Source organism: Cryptomeria japonica, unplaced genomic scaffold (genome assembly GCF_030272615.1).
Source record: "Cryptomeria japonica unplaced genomic scaffold, Sugi_1.0 HiC_scaffold_60, whole genome shotgun sequence".
Taxonomy (NCBI): Eukaryota; Viridiplantae; Streptophyta; class Pinopsida; order Cupressales; family Cupressaceae; genus Cryptomeria; species Cryptomeria japonica.
The window spans coordinates 417,164-430,686 of record NW_026728882.1 but is presented as its reverse complement, the minus strand read 5'-3'; positions in this window follow the sequence as shown (position 1 = coordinate 430,686).

Genomic DNA, 13,523 nt, shown 5'->3' with positions numbered 1-13,523 from the left:
TTTAAAGAACCTCTCTAGCATGGCTAAAGACAGAGGCAGAGAAGAAAAGGAAAGTGTCCACTCATGTTTCCAGTGAGATAGATGCGGTTGTACTGCTGTTACAGAGTTCTCGTAAGCCTGAAAAGGACAAGATAATGTCTGAAATCATTTCTGATCCTGTATCTAGTCACCAGCTCTTAGAGATCGCTGATCCTATTTCAATCCATGCATTGTTAAAAGGGCTCAAGAGAAGAAGAAGAAGAATCCAGAGCTACAATCCCAAGTGCAGTCATTGAAGGATTTCATTTCATCTATTATAAATCATGCAATTGGGGAGGCTTCAAGTTCACATGTGTAGGGGCTTGATCCAGATATTGTAAAAAAAGTCAAAGGTAATTTAGGATATGCTAATGCTGTTATTGAATGGATAGATGAAATGTATAGGATTGGTGTTAGTTATATTAACAAGTTCAAGGTGTTATATGTTAATATTTGGAATTAAAGAAAGGAATTGTTAGCTGAGCTACAATAGGTTAGAAAAGAACATGGGAGCATATTTGTTCTTTCGAAAGAAGTTACTAAGATCACCACATTAAACCTTGCCATTCTGATGATCAAAAATTTAGTAGCACATCCTAAAGAAATTGATCTTATCTGGTGAGAAGCCTTGGAGTGGAAATAAAGGATCTACCATGACTATATCAGTGACATTGATGATGCCCTAAAGCGGTATTTGAATGATATGCTAAAAATAAAAAATAATCTTTGTGCTTTGGATGTTGATCTTATGGATAGATTTTAGGAGAGTGTATGGGAACTTGGTGAAATGATGGGCTAGTTCAAAGAGAATTACCAAAATAACATCAGGGATCCTCAAAATATTTCTTTAAAATCCTTCAAGGGATTGTGTCACTTGCAGATGCACACCAGAACCTTTGAAACTGAGATGGATGAGATGCACAAAAACATTGCCACTACTGACTGGTTGACCTCAAAATGGAGAACACGATCATGCATCACAACAATACCAGAAGATCCAAACCTAGAGTTGATTGTGAACAGGTATTGTGAGTACAAACAAAGGTTTAAAGCTCAAGAGGTGGCACGTTCTGACTAGGAGGTGGAGATCGTTGGTGATAATGAATCGGAAGTTGAATAGACAGGGGCAGTTTCATAGTTTTTCTATTTTAATTGCTTTTCTTGAATATTGGCTTGGAATCCAAAAATACTTATTTTAAAAATAACGGTTGTCTTCAAGAAACCATTTTTTCTAAATGTTTTAAATAGCTGGACTTATTTTCATTTTAGGATCTTTTTGGGCAAACTTTGTTTTTTTCTTAAGAACAAAAACTTCTTTAAACATATTTCTATTTCTTGTTTTGAATATATAAAATTTGTTGGAGGCTTCAGATATTCGTAATATTTGAATTATGGTGTGTGAATGCCTTTTGTTATTTTGAATAGTTATTTGTGGATGCATCTATATTTGAAGTGGTGAATGTTTTTAGTTTTTTCATTGCTGCTAAAATTTTATCTTTGAATGGTATTTTGTAGTGACCTAGTTGTTTCAGAATCTCGGAAAATCTAAAAAGTATTTATATATTGTGCATGCCTTTTCAAAGCTTTCTAGTTAAAAGCTCTTTTCCTTATTTTCTTTCTGGTTAAAACAATTTTAGTTAATTTCTATTCATTGAATATCATCAGAAGGTAGCTGCCACCTTGTAAAATAAGTAGAGAACCAATCCGTAATTAGTTTGTTTAGACTAGTTCAACTGTTTTTACATTTGTCACCTTTTGTGGGTGTGAGAATATAGAGTTAGGTGATAAATCCGTTAACCAACAATATAATAATAAGGATCCACCTGATAATGGGAAAAATTAAGTTTAATTATGAGGACATTTTAATGAAATTTTTTATGTGTCTACACTAAGTACTTGGATTCAAATCAGCCGGAGAGATTTTTTACAGTTGCAAATCCTCCAAAAGGATCAAATATGTGGGGTTTTATTGTTAAGTGTAGACAAGTAATTCTACCATATTTATCTTGGGTTATCAAGGCTGGTGATAAAGCCAAATTTTGGGATGATTCTTGGAATAGATCCTGTAAATTAAACCAAAACAAAGAGATTTTTCAAGCCAACCAAGTGTTGTTACGGTCTTGGGGTCCTCATGTTCAAAACTATTTATTAAAGTATTTCACAAATGGTCTAGTTATCTATCAATAGAAATATTTCAATCACTTAAACTTTCCTTAAACCCAAAAATATCTCCTATCCATTATTTTGAAGGAAAGACAACAATTCTTAAGCAATGATTTTGCTTTTTTGGTTTGGACCCAAAACAAAATCGACCAATATTTAGTTAAATAGGGTTACTTATCCTTAAGGTGGCAAGACATTTGAAAAAATCATCGTGCCTTCTCATTTTGCTGACATGAAATAGTTCTTCCCAAAGCAGGAGCTTTCACATGGTTGGCTCTAAATAATAAGATCTTGACTAGTTCTAGACTAGTTGATTTGGGGATTGCACAAGAATTTAACTGTGTCTTTTATAATTCTCAACTTGAGAGTAGAGATCATCTACTTCTAAATTGCCCATTTGCATAATCTTGTTGGAGTCGGCTTTGTCAAAAATTGAATTGGTCATCTCCCATGTCTAATACTTTGCCTGACTTGTTTGAAGGTTGGCCCATCCTTCACAAAGAATCTTTCTTTGTAATTTGGAGGGTTTCTCCTCCAATTATTGTTTGAAATTTATGCTGGGAATGTAATAAGAGAATTTTTAGGAAACAAAAGCAGTCAATTCATCAAGTTAATCTTTAGATTGAGGCCTCAATTTTAGAATATGTTAAAGCATATACTTCAAGATCAAATAATCTTAGTTATGTGTTCACTTCTGTAGATTCCAATGTCTTAAATATTTGGTTGCACATTTCTCTTCCTTTCAAAGGGATCCTTATACAAAATGCTCCATCCAAATCAGTAAGGAAGGATATTAAGTTGAAACCTCCTTAGTTAGGGCTTTTAAAGGTAAATTTTGATGGGGAAGCTAGAGGAAATCTAGGTCCTTCAAGAGCTGGTTGCATCATTAGAAATAGAAAAGAGTATTTCATCACAACTTTGGCTTTAAGACTGCATCCAGATACAAACAACATTGCAAAAGCTATTGCCTTATATAAAGGTTTATAGTTAGCTTTGTCCTTTCATATTGATAAGTCTCACATTGAAGGGGATTCTCAAGTTATAATCAACACCCTTAACTCTAAACAAGTTTTGAATTGGAGGCTTAGATATATTTTCTCGGATATTTTGAAACGTCTTGACAAATTTGATGATTATGTAGTGGTTCATTGCTATAGAGAAACACATTTTATAGGAGATCATTTGGCTAATGTGGGGGTAGAGTTGGATCAAGGTGATCAGATACTGTCAGTCAAGGGTTTTATGAATCTCCCAAGAATTGTAGAGTATTTTAAATTAAATAGTAATGATTTCTTTAAAGTTAAGCTCCTAAGTGTTATCTCTTTATGTTGAACATGGAGCATGTGTCTGTATTACGCTCTTTCTAACTTTGTTGTGTCTTGCATATTTTCAAGTAGGCATTAATATTTTAAGATCTTAAATCTTGGTGCAGTTGTCATTGTTTCTCTAGTGGTCACTTGCTACAAAGTTCAGGGGTTAAAGTTATGGTGATTTGGAATAATTAATTTTGGTTATGCTCTAGTGGAAGCTTATACTTTTAATATCCAATCATAAATTATAATTCCAATTAGCAAGAAATCTACATACCTATAAATTTCTCGTAGTGTAAAAAATAAACTAAACAAAATAGTTCAATATACATATTATAGATTTAATGTTTTGATTTCTTAACTAATATAATTATATTATATAGGATGCCACTTATGCTCTTGTATTTCTTCTCCTACCCATATATTAGAGAAAAAAATTAATATAAGAGTAATTATTTATGAAAGATAGAATTATAAAATATTCAATTTATTTTATTAACATAATGCTTTATTATTAAGAATAGTAATTTTATTGTTCTATGGCCTTCTCTCTTGGACCATCCTCTAGACATGCCCAACCTTCCTCTTCCCATCAAGATGCATTGGATTAACAAGTTCAAAGGTGCCCCTGTTTCTTTTTGTTAATCACATGATACAAATCCCTCTCTTCATAGGCTTTATGATAGTGTTTTTATAGCATGTTTTATACTATCTAGACCCTTAGTTGGTTTAGCTTCTTGTCTGTAGAAGTTTCAGTTTTGTGGTTTTTAATTTTGTGGCCTATTATACTCATTGCAGTAGCTTTTATCTCTTGTTGATGGGACAATTTTGGTCCTTTTTGGTTATGACTTTTATAGTCTCTCTGAAAATCATGACTCTAATGTTTCGAATCGGTCTTACTTTAATTTTATCTAGCCTTGACCTTTTACTGAGCCAAAATAATAATAATAATTTTATTAAGATTCTGGGTAAAAATCACTAGATATAAAAAGGTATTATAAATTTTGAATTAAGTATAAGATAAATACATCTAGATTTAATCAAATATTTAATAGTGTTTTTAAATAAAAAATTTGATTTTTTTTGTAAATGATTAAAGAGAGTAGATAAATATGAAATGAATATGCATGTATATATGTTCTAAACATATGAGGCAATTATGGAATCTATGCTCTATGTTTGTATTCACCAATGCAAATAATGATAATTTTTACTAAAACTTATTGTGATATATAACATTCTACTCTAATTTTCTCAAATGATTAGGACTAATATGATATTTCTAAATATTTTAAGCAATATGATTCATCATAGGGAGAAAATTTCTTCCAAATAAACTCCTTGAAATTGATCAAGTTAAAAAATAATAGGCAAGGAACTATAAATACATGTATTTCAGTCTTTACATTACACCAAATTTAATTTTTGTTTTTGTTAATTTCTCTAATTTTCTAGTATGAAAGAGAGGACATGTGTATTCTCGATGATGATAATGACATAATTGAATATACTTCACTTCTACTACATAATATATATTGTAACAAAATAAATATCAATTTACTTTTAAAATAGAAGGATTAAGAGTGTCAATATTGTTCAATTTCGAGCTTTAATTTCAAGTCGGAAGGGAACAAGTTCACACTCACACGATTATCACCGTAAACATAGACTTATTTAAGAATAATATGATGGTCAAATCTAGGTAGAAAGAAACAAAATTGAGAGAGGTGCATAAGTAGGTGTGATAAATAGGAGAAAGGTAGGCATATACGAATTGGTATAAAAGCAATGATGTAGAGCTAATTGTATAGAAATATATGCATTCTCAAAGTGATAAAATAAAATATGTTCATTTGTTTTTGTACAAATTCATATTGTTTTTCACTAATAACTATGTTTATATATTAAGATATTTTTATATGCTATTTTTCTTCTTTCAAATATTGAAACATATAATATTTAAAATCATAAAAAATACAAATACAAATTTTAAATGAAATGCATGTATCCAAACATTTATTATATTATTATTTTTAGATAGTAATATAAAATTAAAAATAAAATTTATGTTGGCATTGTGTTGTCATTGATGTCAACCGGTATGGGATGACCACTGGTAGATGAGATGTACGTGCAACATTGCAATGGAGGAGTACAAGATGTGATATCTTGGATATCACCTTGTGTTGTAGAACACCGGTAATATAAGAAATATGACCTCAGGAGTCAGCTGCACACAAGATAATGCCCGGCTTGTGTGATGAGATAAGAGAGGTGTTTGAGCAGTTGTTTATGATGAAGAGGCAGAATGTTATTTGAATCACATCCATACCAAAAGAGAAGATTGAACAGGTCACCGGTATGCTGTGAGGTTGCTGAACAACAAGGACTCCCACAGGAGTCATCATGAGAAGCAATGACTGATAGTGTATGTGCTAACACTGGTTCACATATGTCTGTTTGAGAATATGCTGCACAAACAGGGAACCCACATGAGCAGATGACAAGGTGTTCCTCCACCAAGTAAGTAAAGCTTATCCCCTATATGCATTAAGTACATTATAGTTTGGTGGATAAGAGTAAATAGGTAAAGGAAAGTACTTGAAGGATCACTCTAGATCCATCGGTGAACTGAGGGAATGCCTTAAGTGCATGAGATCAGGGTTATGCACTAGACCGACAGAGAAGGCAGGCTGAGAAGATATAGTCTTAGAAGAATGGTTTGACCGATGAAGGAGTCTAGTGAAGGATGATGACTGATATCATCAAGAGTGATGACTGGTATGTAAAGCTCACTTGTAATATGAGCAAGGTGCAAAATGCAGATATGATAAGGTTACCAGTACAATGTGTGACATCGACGAGGTTAACAAATCGGCAAGAAAAAGGAACCGGTTGAGTAGCTGATCGGTGATCCCATTTGAACCAACATGAAGTGCCAAGCTGGCAGTTAGTCGATATGGATGTCACATGAAGTCAACGTGGCGAACACGTGTTTGGATAAAGATGGAATGTACATCGATAGGGTTGTTGCAGGGTTGGTCAACTTTAATGACATGTCACTCAAATCACGGGACAAGTTGCAGAGCTATTGTAGGGGTTTGAGGCTCGAGGTATGGAAGACAACTACGAGTCAGCTAAGAGTGATTCAGAAGATCAAGGCGGTGGAGAAAACAAAACGACCAAAATTTTGTGATTGATTGAGGGATCAACTATGAGGGTAAAAAAGCAAGTCGCCAAAGATAAAGGTGTGATCTAGGAGATGCGAAAATGGCGGAGCTATGCAATTAGATGTCAGAAAGATCAGATTGTGCTTGGATTTGGTTTTCCTTGAGGAAGGTGAGGAAATGCTAACCGCCTGGATTTTGAATTGGTTTATGGAGGGAAAACCTTGCTATAAGTGTGGGGGCCGAAGAGAATGGTTGCTGCTACTGAAGAGAAGAAGATGGTGTGATTGCGAAGTAAAAGACTTCTGCAAGTAAGAGCAAATCAGCCAAGTGCTCATCGAGCATCTGTGAAGAGAGTGGGAGTGAGAGAGAACTTGGTTGAAGCATTCAATTGGTTGGAGAGAAGAATTGGTAGTACTCATACCGACAGAATAGAGGTGAAGAAGACTGCAGAGAAGATAGACAAAGAACCGACAGAGAGTTGGATTGGTGAAGAGCAGAGCAGTGAGAGCAATTCAGAAGAGAGATAAACTGGTAGGGTGTACCAGCAAAGAAGCAACAGAGAAGTGAGTCGGTGAAGCAAAGAAGGTATTTCACCGACAGATAAAGATATATATAATGGTTGCAAGATTCACTTGTAACAAGATAACTACTTATGTATTTGATGTTTATATTGCGTACACCGAGTTGTAGCTCGGTGCAGGGGTTGTATCTCCTTGGGTTGGTGCCCTAAAGTTAGGGGTTGGTGCTCCTTTGGGTTGTAGCCCATAAATCAGGTAGGGGTTGGTGCTCCTTGGGTTGGTACCCTAAACTTTGTAACTGTGTTTATTGTGAGGTTGGATTGGAGTAGTAGACTCCAGCAACATTGCTCACTAAGGTTTTTCCCATCTTGGGTTTTCCTCGTATATACTGGTGTTATGTGATGTCCCCTTGTGAGTGTGTTTGCATTTAAGTTAGTCTCCTTCTTAACCGGTAAGTCTACATTGAGTTAAATCTATCAACCGGTATGCTCACATAAGACTACAAAAGAGAAAGAGATTTGAGAACCATTGATTCACCCCCTCCCCCTCTCAGTGGTGCATTGTGTCTAACAATTTACTTATAAATGCTTGCACATAAGATAACAAACCTTCCAATCACACACTACTCTGCACCTCCACGTTCACACGTGTCTATAATTCTATAATATAAGTATGTGAAAGAAAAAGATATTGATACATTACTATTCAAATATACATATGCATATGTGAAACATGCACTTGCATCACTCTAGTGAGAGTAGTGCTATCACTATCGTACTATGCCCTGGGCTTCAAGGAGGTATAAAACATTCACTAGGCTTCCAGCGATGCATCTCCTGTGCACCGGATCTTCCCTGCAATCGCCCATTACATCATATCAATATACATAACAACAACAACCTTGTAGTAATTAGGATTTATATATAATCCTCCAATTTAAAAATCAGGTGCTGTTTAGGGGAAGTTTAGAATTACTCTAAACATAAAGTAATGCTAATAACAGTACAATTAACATTAATAGATGAGTACATTCTAGGTAGTTATAACAATCAAAATAGAAGATTAGGTTTTTAAGTTGAAAAGGTTTCAGATTTCTCCATTAAAAATAATTGAAAAAGCGTAAGATAGAGAACACACCATTCAAAACAAGTTAAAAAAAAAGAGCAAAATCAAATTTCAACGAAAGAAAAAAATCTTAGCAGTCGGGATTTGCAAAATGGGCAAACTCTGTTACATCTATGCCATTCTTGTTAGCCATTGCACTTCTGATGCTCACAATTTTGAGACCAATTTCCTTATCTACTTCTTTTCGACTTGTAACTTAAATAGACAACAAAAATGTCCATCTACAATGGATCTACTCAAAAAACATAGATTCCTTAGCCATCTAATGAAATCTTATCTCTACAGAGAGATTGGATCATTCCTTAAACATATGACGTGTTTCCTGCCAAACATAGCGAAAAGGAGAAAAAAGAAGATTCTTAATTTTTCCCCTTGAAGATAAGAGGCGATGGGCCTACTGACTTGCCAGCCACAGTTCAGTTTTTGTTTTTGGAAATATTTTTAATAAAAATTTGAAAGTGAATAAAAATTGTGGACTTTGTTGGAAGTGAATAAGTATCGTCACCGTCCACTAGTATTTTCAGCGTAAATTGTAAGCACCTACATAGGAATTACGTAATTGGAATTACGTCACCAAATATTCTACGCTTTACAACAATATGTATAATGGAATCCTTTTTTTTTTCTCTATAATTAATCAAATATAATTATTCCTTTTATTGTTTATTAAGATATTGGTGAAAAAGGTATGCTGATTTTCCTCTCATTTCCCCCACCCTCCCCCCTGTTTCCTTCAGACTTTAAATCCTATATTTCATTTTTATGATTTTTTTAATTTAAAATATTTTTAAAAATTGAATTTTTTGAATAGATTAAAATTTTTGAATGTTATTTTTAGTAAAATTAACTATAATAGTTGTATAGAAGAATAATTTTAGTTAATTAAATAATTGTCTTTTTGAATAGTTATATTCATTTTGCAATATTCTTTTAAATCACAAAGTAGATGTTTGAGAGGCTACTATATTCTAGCTCTAATACCATTACAATATTTCACTTGGACAAACGAGGAGCAACACATGACCACTCATTCACTATTACGATGCTCTACCACTAAAATAATGTCCGATTTGATGATCAATCAATTTACATTTCAAATAACTCATCTTAATTTTCTCTCTGAAGAATATAACATTTACATAAAACCTCTTATTAAAAATTTCAAATCCAATTTATTAGTGATAAATTTAATTAATGTTCTCTTCCTATCAATTACAAACATAAGATGAAATGCTTTGGTCTGCAAATGGAAAAGCCCACAAAACGCCCATTTGGAGATGGATTGCAGTTGGGTTAGGAAATGGGAATTCCCTAACAACTTCCTCCACTATGACAATACTAAAAGGTTGGAGAGATTCAACACTAGATGGTCGGCCCCTTCCCCCTCATGGTTTAAACTCAACTTTGATGGCGCCGCCCACAATGGGGTTGCGGCGGGAGGTGAAATTATAAGAGACAATTTGGGTAATTTGGTTTTGGCCTATGCTGGCAATTTTGGTTCATCCTTGAGTAACCTAGCCGAAGCCTTAATGCTCTTCCAGGGTCTTAAATTGGCTCTCACTATTGACTCTAAAATATTGGTCATTGAAGGAGATTCTAAGCTGATCATTGAGGCGACCAAAGGTGTTTCTGGGATTAGCTGGAAGATTTACAACATTCTCAAGGAGAGATCCCTCACAGGGAGAGATATTTTTGATAATTCTACTCATGTTGCTAATGATTCACATCCTCGTAATAATATGGCTCATGCTTTTCCTAAAGGACCATCACTAGAAATCTATATTTTATTTTATGAAGGGAATTTGATCAATACAAAATCTTTTATCAAGTTCTAAATTGAAAATTTATTAATACAAATATTATAAGTAAAATAATTATTGATTTATAACATTAGACTGTGAATATTAATAGACATTTATTCATTGTTTTGATTAATAAGGCCTATACCATTGCATATCCACAAAGCGACACCAAGAGCACATGAGGGATGTACAACTAGCAGAAAAACCCCACTAAACACAGAAAAAACCTATTAGGGTAACCTGAAAGCCGTCAACTAAACTAAAAAACCAAAAAAACAAAGACAAACTGAGACCTAGAAAAAATAGAACAACCACCCAGTACAGACACAAAGAAATGGTCTACTACATGGGGGTACCTTTTATTGCCAATCTTGGCATAAAATTAACACTTTATCAAAAGATGACACTTTTTTTCTTGACTCGATCCCAAAGCCAAAGGAGACCAACATCGAATCGGGGGTGGCTTTAACCAGGGATGCAATAGGGATAGAACCCATAGCCAGAGACTCCATGCATTTTCTCTTCTTCACTCTTTTATTTTACATCTCATCCTAGATGGTTGAAGGGAGGCATTTTGCATATTGGCCACATTCCTGCATGCAAGGGTAACCTCCTCACTTTCTTTTTGAGGCCCTCTTATGATTTATTTACTTTATTTGACTCAATTTTGGTCCCTGCCCTTTTAATCTTAGCATCCATATAATCAATCTTCCCTCCCACCTTATCCTGGCATTGCCCCATAAGGCCAACAAGGTCATTGGCAATTTTCCACACTTTTTCCTTTTCTAAATCATCCACCTAGGTGTTAGCCTTGGCTTCTACCTCTACTAAAGGTCCTTCGCAATTTTAGTAAGCACTGAAATAGAACTCAAGGGCTTGGTATTAGCAGAGAAGGGGGGGGGGGGGGGGAGAGGTGATGAACTACAAGGTGTGCACCCTTGGTCTCTATGCAACAAAAGTGATGGGTTTGCGACATGGCTTAACCACCTCCTATGGATTCTATGTTTCTGGTGGTTGTAGCAGGCATTGACAGATCGACGTTTTGGTGCAATGACAACCATACCCAACAAATGGTATCAGAGCTTGGTCATGGGTTCAAACCCTGATTGTGTTGATGGGGGGATTGTTGCAAGGTGTGCGCCCTTGGTCTCTGTGCAGCACAAGCAGTGGGTTTGTGAAATGACTTAACCGCCTCCCATGGATTCTGTGTGTCTGGTGGTTGTAGCGGTCATTGATAGGTCAAACATCTAGTGCAATGACAACCGTACCCAACAGGGGAGGGGGGGTTTGAGGGGGAGAGGCTCGAGTTAGCATCAACATTGGTAGTATTAGCAAGGGACCAATCCGACCTAGTGGTTTCTGAAGATTCTGACTCATCTGAGGAGAAAGAATTAGAGCTCGAGTCCTCAACAATCTTCACATTCTCCACATTCTTATGCGACTTAGGCTAGGTATTAACATTTGAATCTTTTTTAGTGGTGACAATGGCCTTAAATTTAGCCATGTGTGCAGGTTTTTTTCTCATGCGCATTTTTGAACCCGAATGAAAAACTTCACCAAAATTAGAGGGAGTGACAATAAGATCAACATATAAATCGGGGTCATAAGTGGACTTGATATCAACTGAGGGGATCCCACCAGAGGGGATTAATGCCTAGTGGATATTATACAACCTATGAATGATGCCCTAATAGAGAGGTGGTTTATCCTTGACAATAGCTTTAGAGAAAGATTGGGATAAAGAGGACAAAACCCATTAAGGAAAATTCATTCTTACTCCGTGGCCAAGATGATTCAACATGGGGAAGATCTACAGATGAAACCATCTTTTCCTTTTGTCTAGGGTGAAGTACTTCATGAATAAGAGGGCCACCTCATTTCAGATACCAGGAAGTTCTTCCTTGTTATTCAATATTAGTAAATATAAATTTGATGTTTTGAGTAAATATTAAAGATAGTTTAATTGGTATTTTTATGGTTAAATTAAATAATCTATTATTGATTTAAATCACCTTATAAATAAATTTTAAGGATAAGAGATATATAGTAATGAATACCTACTTGATAACTATCAATTAGCAACTATGTTCTTTACTGAATAAAGCTTAAATAAGCTATGAAAGAAAGGTTAAAAAAAGTAGTAACTTTAGGTGAAGGTAATTATTTGCATTAGAAGATTCCTCAGGAAAAGATAAGGAAACAAAGGAACATCATAAAAATCTATTAACATGGAGTGTTAGGCCCAATATAGAAAGCTAATGTACTGAGAGGGGAGGGGTGAATCAATACTCCAAAACTTTTCCTTGATAATAACCTTACTGTTATGCATAAATAGAATAGTGCAGTAACATAAAATAAAACTATAATCAACAGATAGCAATCATACATGATTCACTCCATAACACATATATTTTTGTCACACAGAAACTCTTGGTTAGAAAGAAAAACTGCGGTGGGGATAGCACCCACAACTTCACTACTGCAATAATAAAGAATGCTCGGTTAGAGACACATTTGGCTATTTCTGATAGCTTACCCTGTTAGGAGTATCAAGATCAGTTAGATCTACCTTACTAAAGGATTTTTACAACACTATATAAGTGTAGCATCTGGTTAAAGGATTTACAGTTTATAGACTTGGTTAGAGTCTTTTACCCTGTTAAAGGTTTCTATTACAACTTCAAAATGTTACAATAAAATCATTACAAATATCTGCAACTTTACATCTGAAATGCTAAAGCAGATTCTATGTGCTCTGAATAAGATTACCTAGCTTGTAGCATACCTTGGTAACCCATAATGAAACTCGGTAAACCCTTCTGTTTACTCTGTTCTTCGACTGTTCACTGATAACTTCTCGGTGACCTCTCTATGTCTCTGTAACAGTCTTCCTTCATGCATACATACTATTATCTCTTATTGCATCTCATATTTCTAACCCTAGAATCATGCTGTATAAATAGATCTCTTACAGCGGTGATCTGATTCATTGCTTCGATCTTACAAAAAGAATCTTCGAATGAATAACTAAACAAAATATCTCATAGGTTAGATTGACCTTGTAATCATACACAATCTCATAGTGCAATTTCCAATGCAAAAACGGTTAGATGTGCCTCGATCTTGTAACTTATTTTCATGTGCATGTCCAGGTTCAATGTATCTGGTAAAATGTTTCACTCGGTGAATATCAACTCAGTGAGTTAACTTTATCTCTTGGTAGCCATGAAACTTTACTCGGTAAATAGTTCAGTGAATACTATGTTCTGTGACTGCTTTCTTCTATAACGACTAGACTGTTCATACCGACTTCTCTGTGTGTACTGACTGCATGATTCGGTAATACTAACCGACTAGAATATAGTATGACTTTGGATATGAAACTAATGGCAATTTGATAAGTAGTAACATGGAGAA